This window comes from Helianthus annuus, chromosome 9 (assembly GCF_002127325.2).
Source record: "Helianthus annuus cultivar XRQ/B chromosome 9, HanXRQr2.0-SUNRISE, whole genome shotgun sequence".
Classification (NCBI taxonomy): Eukaryota; Viridiplantae; Streptophyta; class Magnoliopsida; order Asterales; family Asteraceae; genus Helianthus; species Helianthus annuus.
Window position 1 is genome coordinate 178123672 of NC_035441.2, and position 8250 is coordinate 178131921.

Genomic DNA, 8250 nt, shown 5'->3' on the forward strand with positions numbered 1-8250 from the left:
AAACCAAACAGAACCGAACCGAGCGTTTTTTCAACCGAGCCAAAGTTGAACGAGCACCTTTCGATCTGAATATTTTTCGAACGAATGTCGAGCGAGTATCGAGCGTCGTATAACAAATAGAAGAGTGACGACGAGGTTGTTAGTTTTTAAAGTAAAGTGCAGTTTTCGTCCTTAATGTTTCGTCCAATTAGAACACAAGTATAAATTTACGAAATAACAAAGAATAGAAAAAAACACTCGACTTGATTTACCGAGATCAACTAAGCGGAAAGATGAATCGTCGATCGATTGAAGCAAACCTTGGATCTATGAGAAGCCTGAAATCGAATGAACCGTTTGAAGCAAAACCTTAGGGAATGGACGTCTTGGCGACAAAGAATTCGAATAATGATGGTTGACCGGGGTTTTAATTAGAATTATGTATTTCCGACTTGAATGACGGATTGACACTTGAGTATCGATCGACGCTTTACATTTTAGTATTTTGACATTTTGTATCAATTACTCCGGATTATTGGAAAATGAACTATTGGTATCGGCCTTCAATTCTATAATTAAATGGGCTTTAGTTGGATCTTAGACCAAACATTATTAATATGCGCCTCTAGCTATTTTATTAATATATATATATATATATATATATATATATATATATATATATAGGGTAAGGTTATTGTAAAAAAGACCAAAAGTGTGAGAAAGGTAAGAAAGAATCTCAACAATTAGATCTAAATTAATTGAAAAGGGTAAACAAGTAATTTTATCATTAATTCAATTAATTAAAAACTTCACATAACCGTCACCTTAATTATAGGAAGTATATAATGTGACAACCGCCAAATTTGCATGCATCCGTACAATTAATTAATATTGATTTATGCTTAATGACTGTGCTTAATTACAACTGATGACTTAAACTAATTTCTGATTTCTGTATCATACATACATGTGCATCACATTTCATACCGTCACGCCATTTGTCAAATACAGACTTTAGTGACATAAATGATGCACAAAGCACGGTTAGCACAGCGAGCGGATAACTCAGAAAAATGCTGACGATGTTCAGTACATAGACAAACAATGTTTGAAGACCCAGTATGGGCCAGAGACAAGGTACTACACTAGTATGGAGTGTAGGGAAGTAATGACCATAAAACTGCGTCACTAGGTGATAGTTTAAGTGCCGGAAAGTGCCTATAACCCACTAAAAGTGCAGAATTCCGCATATTTCAGCAAAATTCAGCACTTTAACATACTTGTATTATGCAGAAAATTGACTAAATGGTCCTGTATGCTTTCCTAAGGGTCGGGAATTAAAAGTGTCACAAAAGGGTACTTAAAGAACATTAAATGGAATAGTTTGACACTTTAACGAACCGGTATCTAACCGAACAACCGGACATTACCCGGAACACCAAAATTTTACTAGAAACATTGTTTAATTATTTTTGGACTAGTTATGATCCCCGAATACCCCAAATGTTGGTGCATACATCTGTCGACTTCGTCTTGTATCGAGTCTTGCATGACACTGGGCACGAGGATCTAGAAATCAAGTCAAAAGCTTAATTTCGCATGAAAGGGGTAATTCCGCACGAAATTACCAACTGGTAATTCCGTACGGAATTAGCTGATTCCGTATGAATATGTAATTTTGCATGTATGTAATATCGTTTGAGTTAGGTTCGTGCGGAATTAGCATGTCTATATATAGGTGTGATTCCGTGTCATTTTGTACGGAATTAGACAAAATTGATACCGACGGCGGAGCGCTGTTGAAGTGTCCACGTGCTGTAATTGTTATCAGAATTAATAAACGAGACAATTAAAGTGAAAATCTTGCTGAAATTCATGCACTATGTCTGTTTCCGCCTTTCATAGTGTATAGAACGCCTCTGACCGACTCGTTCGGGTCCGACAACAATCCTACACCAACACACTATATAATGTGCCATACACATATAATACTAGATTTTTACACTTAACCTCCAACTATTTACCTACTATCATTCAAAATATACAAATAACCCCCCCCCCACATATGAAATTTACGGTCCAAAGGGGAGGACCCCACCACCAAATCCCACTACATATTATCTCATATTTTATTTAGATATTGCTTGATCTAGTGAACAAAATATTGGAGGAAAAGATTATAAGTATGGCACATGTTATCTAAAAATCATTGCATATCTTTCACAACACCGCCACCATACCTCAAAGATTTGTTTTCTTATTTTATTGGATTCTTGCTTGATTCACTTGACATAATATTGTGAGAGAGATCTTATAAGTATGGCCATAGATTACAAGAGATCATTCCATATCATTTCACTTCAACAACTTCACACCACCTCCCTCATCTCACTCTCTCCCTCTCGGCTCACTACACAACCGCCACCACCACCACCACCACCTTGTCACCACCATTGCTCCATTTCAAGCACTAGAAGGTGATTAAAGGAGCTTGTAGCTTGTGGAACATCAAGGAGCTTTCATCACTTGATTTTACACACCCTCTTCATCATCTTTTGTTCTTGAGTTCTTCTCTAGCTTTAAGCTAGTTGTAAGACTTCCTTAAACTCTTGTTTACTTCATGTTTTAGTGGTTAAAGATTATATTATGATGAAATCATATGAACACTACAAGAACACAAACATAAATCATGAACATAAGGCTTTACTTAAAGATGAAATATTGTTGGAATGATGTTGTTTAATAGATGGAGGATGATTGCATGTTGATTACTAGTAATGTGATGTTAATCACCATATGGGACTTGTTAAATGATGATTAGAAACATGATTTAACAAGATTAGGAGATGATTATGTGGTTACATAAAATAATCATCTTCTAATAAAAATGTGAACTTGATGAAAGAAAAATGATTTTCTTGAAATATAAGTAAACAAAGTGAGATGATGATCATGTAGATCCGAGATTTACAAATGATTTTTCTAAACAAACGAAGTTCAAGAGCCGATTTTTGAAAGATCATAACTTTTACTTACACTACCCCATTTTTGGAAATGAAATAAGTGTAAGAACACTTTATTTATAAGAAGAGTTCAAAAGAATAAATTTTGTAAAATTTGTTCACAAGTTGTTAACACCGAGATTCCTTAAAAATGAGATTTTTAAAGGGATGAATACACTTTGAAAGGTAACTAAGGCCACTGAACGCCTTGCCAAGTTACTACGCGTTTTCGTGATAAATCAAGTTCATGATTAATATGTAACGCATATAGTTTTTGCTCTTGGTGATGTAAAGTTGTTTAAAGATTGATTGTTGATGATTATTGTGATTATTTTGAAAAGAAAATGATATGGTTATTAGCATGGACGCATCCAATTACAAAGGAAATTATGGCGAAATTTTCTAAAAATCCCAACACTTAGAAATTATTTTCTAACAAGTGTTTACAAATATGTTTTAACTTTGTTTTTCGAAAGTAAATATCGCCATAGGTTTTGTAACAAAAGTACAAGGAGTCGTAGGCTGGTTTTCGTAAATAAAAGTGGATAAATATATATTTGGAATATATATTTTATACTAAAACGCTTGTGTGAATATTTGTATGAATTGGGTACTAGTTATGTTATTTTAGTGTAAAATAATATAACTTATCAAAACACCATTACATTTACAACTCCAAAATAATACCAAAAATTTACAAGGAGTAAATATTTAAGTTACACACTTGTCATTGTGGAACCGAACGCTGAAATGTAACTTACGAAATATTCCGGAAAATAACTTTACGTATATATCTTTGGTAAACATTATTTTGGAAGTAAAAGAAGTGAAAATATATTATCCTTGGGAAAAATATATATTTTGGGAATACATTATTTTTGACGAATACGCCAAATATATTCCTAAGCGAGACTTAAAAATATACTATTTTGGAACTACAATATACATGTACAAATACCCCCATCCTTGGGAAGGAAATTCGGAATTAAAATACTTGAGAAGTATTAATACAAAAATATTGGTTAAACAATTATTCCAAAACCAAATATAATTATTTTAACTAATAATTATAACTTGGAATAATATTCGGAAACGCAACTCAAAACATTAAACTCTAAGCCAAGGCACGGCCCGTTCGTCTAATAGACGTTAGTACACTGTAGGTAGTCATAATTAGCTGCAGAGATTTGAGTTGATGATACAGAAGACGCACTACTGTGAGTTCATGCTCCCCTTTTCTTTTAACTGTTTTCAGTTTTATATTTCGGGGGTGAAATACATGTTACAATTATTACAGACATTTTATACATGGTATGATTAGCTTAAGGAGGGTTTACTACTAGATCATGTGAATGGGTAGGGCGATTAAGGCCCTCAATCCTCGTTGTAGGACCGAGAGGCATGAGTGATAGATCTATTTGGGTGTAGCGAGCCCCACTCCTGAGTCCGCTGAATGGACCATGTGGTGACTATGTCTTACAGCCGGAAGCCCGATGCGAAATCTGCTAGGTTTGAGTCTTCCTGCATCACTTCACACATACCATTGGCTTTGCAACCCAGTGGCGATCTCTTTTCCTTATTGCTACATACCAGAGACTTACATACATACTTACAATGTTTCAAAGGCTTATACATACACACAAACGAACACATGAACTCGCTCAACTTTTGTTGATGTTTTTCAAACTACATGTATTTTAGGGAATTTATAAGTGGATCTGGCGGGCGTTGGAAGTTTTTATGCTGCGTTAAAAATAAGCTGTCATCCATGGTCTTTGATTTGGTTAATGTGTCTTATTCCTAGACGAGACACGTCTTCCAAACCTTGGTGTTACTCAATAACTTTTTGACGAGTCTTTAATGAACTCACAATCAATTTGTAAGATTTGTAAAACTTGAATCTGAAGTCTATGTTTAAAAAGCGATGTTGTTACGTTTTACACTTATGTAATGGATGACAAACCTATGGTTTTATCATATAGTTGATGTTATGATTGAATGCAATGATAGTAAGAAAGTCACACCATAATCACGTTTCCGCAAAAGTCAGGGTGTGACATATAACACCATTCAGTAAGTATATAACACCATTCAGCAAGTATATAACACCATTCAACATTCAGCAAGTATATAACACCATTCAGTAAGTGTATAACACAATTCAGTAAGTATATATAACACCATTCAGTAAGTATATAAACCATCCAGCAAGTATATAACACCATTCAGCAAGTATATATAACACCATTCATTGACTAAACATCTGATTGAAACATATTTTTTTCTATATAAGTATAACAATATGGTACTCATATTAAAGATAAAAAACGCTCGTTATTATGGTGTAATTTTTTTTTTAAAAAAGTTACGTATAAAAAGTTATTGACGTTTAAAAAAGACGGGGGAAGTTACATATGCATTACCTAATTTCTAGTGGGTTTAAAAGACTATATTGCCCCTAGATATTTCAAATCAATCCAAATTAATAAAAATATTTTACAATTTGGTCCCTATTGATCTCAACCATTAGATCAAAAGATCGAATGGCGGAGATTCTTTCTTACCTTTCTCACACTTTAGGCTTTTTTTACAGGATCCTCTACCTATATATATATATATATATATATGTATATATGATTAGATTCAAGAGTTAACAACTTCTTGAGAGTGAACTAATCTTGGCCCTTAATCATTTTTTAGGTTAAAAGAGTAAGATTGATATTAGCCAAATATTTTTAATTAAAATCCCTTAATTTTCTCATATCTTAACTATCTCTCATTTTTAATTATTTCTCCATTATTTTAATTATAAGAGATTATTTTAATTAAGTTATTACGAGTTTATATACATGTGACTTGTTTTATATGTTGTTAATATACATATATATAACCATTTATGAATATAATATACAGATGTATAAAAAGCTGTACACATGTGTATAAACTAACAACTATGTATCTTGTATAAACTGATAGTTAGCGAGACTGTACACATATGTATAAACTAACAGCTGTGTATCTTGTATAAACTGATAGTTAGCGAGACTGAACACATGTATATAAACTAACATCTGTATATCTTGTATAAACTGATACTAGCGAGACTGTACACATGTGTATACACTAACAATTGTGTATATTGTATAAACGGAAACTATCGAGATTTTAGGGATTTTGATTATATTGGTTAATAAATGCAATTTACAAATGACAAAAGGGAAGTTATAACATTATAATTACAATGTTGTCATTGTTTAAAAATCTCTAGATAATGTTCATTCTAGAACCCTAACATATATATACAAGTTATTGTACAAATTGCCTTAACGTACGCTGCGTACGAGATGCAGTATCAACATGCGATTTTTTTAACATGCGATTTTGGTTTTTTTTCAGCAACATGCGATTTTTTTTTCAACATGCGATCTTTGGTTTTTTTCAACATGCGAGATTTCATTTCTGGGGTTATAACATGCAAACTTGCCATAGCGTACGCTTCGTACGGTAAGACATTTTATACGATACACTTTATATATATATATATATATATATATATATATATATATAGGGTGGAGTTATTGCAAAAAAGACCAAAAGTGTGAGAAAGGTAAGAAAAAATCTCAACCATTAGATCTAAATTAATTGAAAAGGGTAAGATTGTAAATGCATTAACAAATTCAAATATGGTAATCCTTGATTTAAGGATTTGGAGAGAGAAAATCCTTGATTTAAGGAATATAACCGTCCATAACATCGTTCATTTTAATTTTTTTTGCATCATTCACAGAATTAGAGCCATGTTCATGACATGGTGTTTTAAAAAAATTCATAGTTCAATTCATGGTGTTTTTACGAAAAATAATATAACACCATTCAGTAAACAAAAATATAACACCATTCAGTACACAAAATAACACCATTCAGTACAAGATATAACACCATTCAGTAAACAAAAAATAACACCATTCAGAAACAAAATAACACCATTCAGAAACAAAATAACACCATTCAGAAACAAAAAAAACCATCCAGTAAACAAAAAATAACATCATTCAGTAAACAAAATAACACCATTCAGTAAATAATATAACACCATTCAGTACAAGAATATAACACCATTCAGTAAATAAATATAACACCATTCAGAAAAAAGAAAATAACACCATTCAGAAACAAAATAACACCATTCAGAATAGAAAAAAAAACACCATTCATAAAAGAAAAAAAACACCATTAATGAAAGAATATAACACCTCTGTATCATCTTCTCCACTTCCGGCTCCGTTCGATGTAGATAGAAAGAGATCGCAGGACCACCACCACTGCCAAATCCGGCACCACCACCGCCGCACCACCACTGTCGATCCAGCACCACCACCGCCGCTGCCACTCGCACCAGCACCAGCGCCGCTGCCACTCGCATCAGCACCACCGCCGCTGTCGCTCGCACCACCACCACTGCCGCTGCCGCTCGCACCACCACCGCCGCCGCTGCCGCTGTCGTGTTTGATCTTCCGATTCCCGATTGGCCGCTGTCGTGATTATGAGAGAGATCTTTGATCGTAGATGGAGATCATCTGGAGAGAGAGAGAGATTGTAGGGATTATGATTTACAGTTTCCATTTTTTTAATGGATATAAAGACTTTATTACCCTTGTAATTTTCAATACAGTCCAAAAAATAAATCAAATTTTACAATATGGTCCCTATTAATCTCAACCATTAGATCAAAGATCTAATGGTGTAGATTCTTTCTTACCTTTCTCACACTTTAGGCCTTTTTTACAGGATCCTCTACCTATATATATATATATATATATATATATAGGGTATGGATCCTAAGAGAAGTCCACCATATTTGAGAAACTTGAGAAGCAATCTGGACCACACATTTTCCCTAAGCAAAAAATGCAAAAAAAAAAAAAAATCGCAGCTTTTTCTTTAAGGATTAAATTTTTTATTATTATTTTTTTAAAAAAAACTGGGATTTATACATATGTGTATATTGTTAATCTTTTAACTATACATATATGTATATTGTCAATTATACATAAGTGTATATACATGTTTAAAATTGAAAAAATATGTGTTATAAATCCTAAACCTTATACCATAAACACTAAAACTAAACCTTAATGCTAAACCCTAAACCCTAAAGCTAAACCCTAATTCTAAACCCTAATGCTAAACCCTAAAGCTAAACCCTAATTCTAAACCCTAAAGCTAAACCCTAATGCTATACCCTAAAGCTAAACCCTTAATGCTAAAC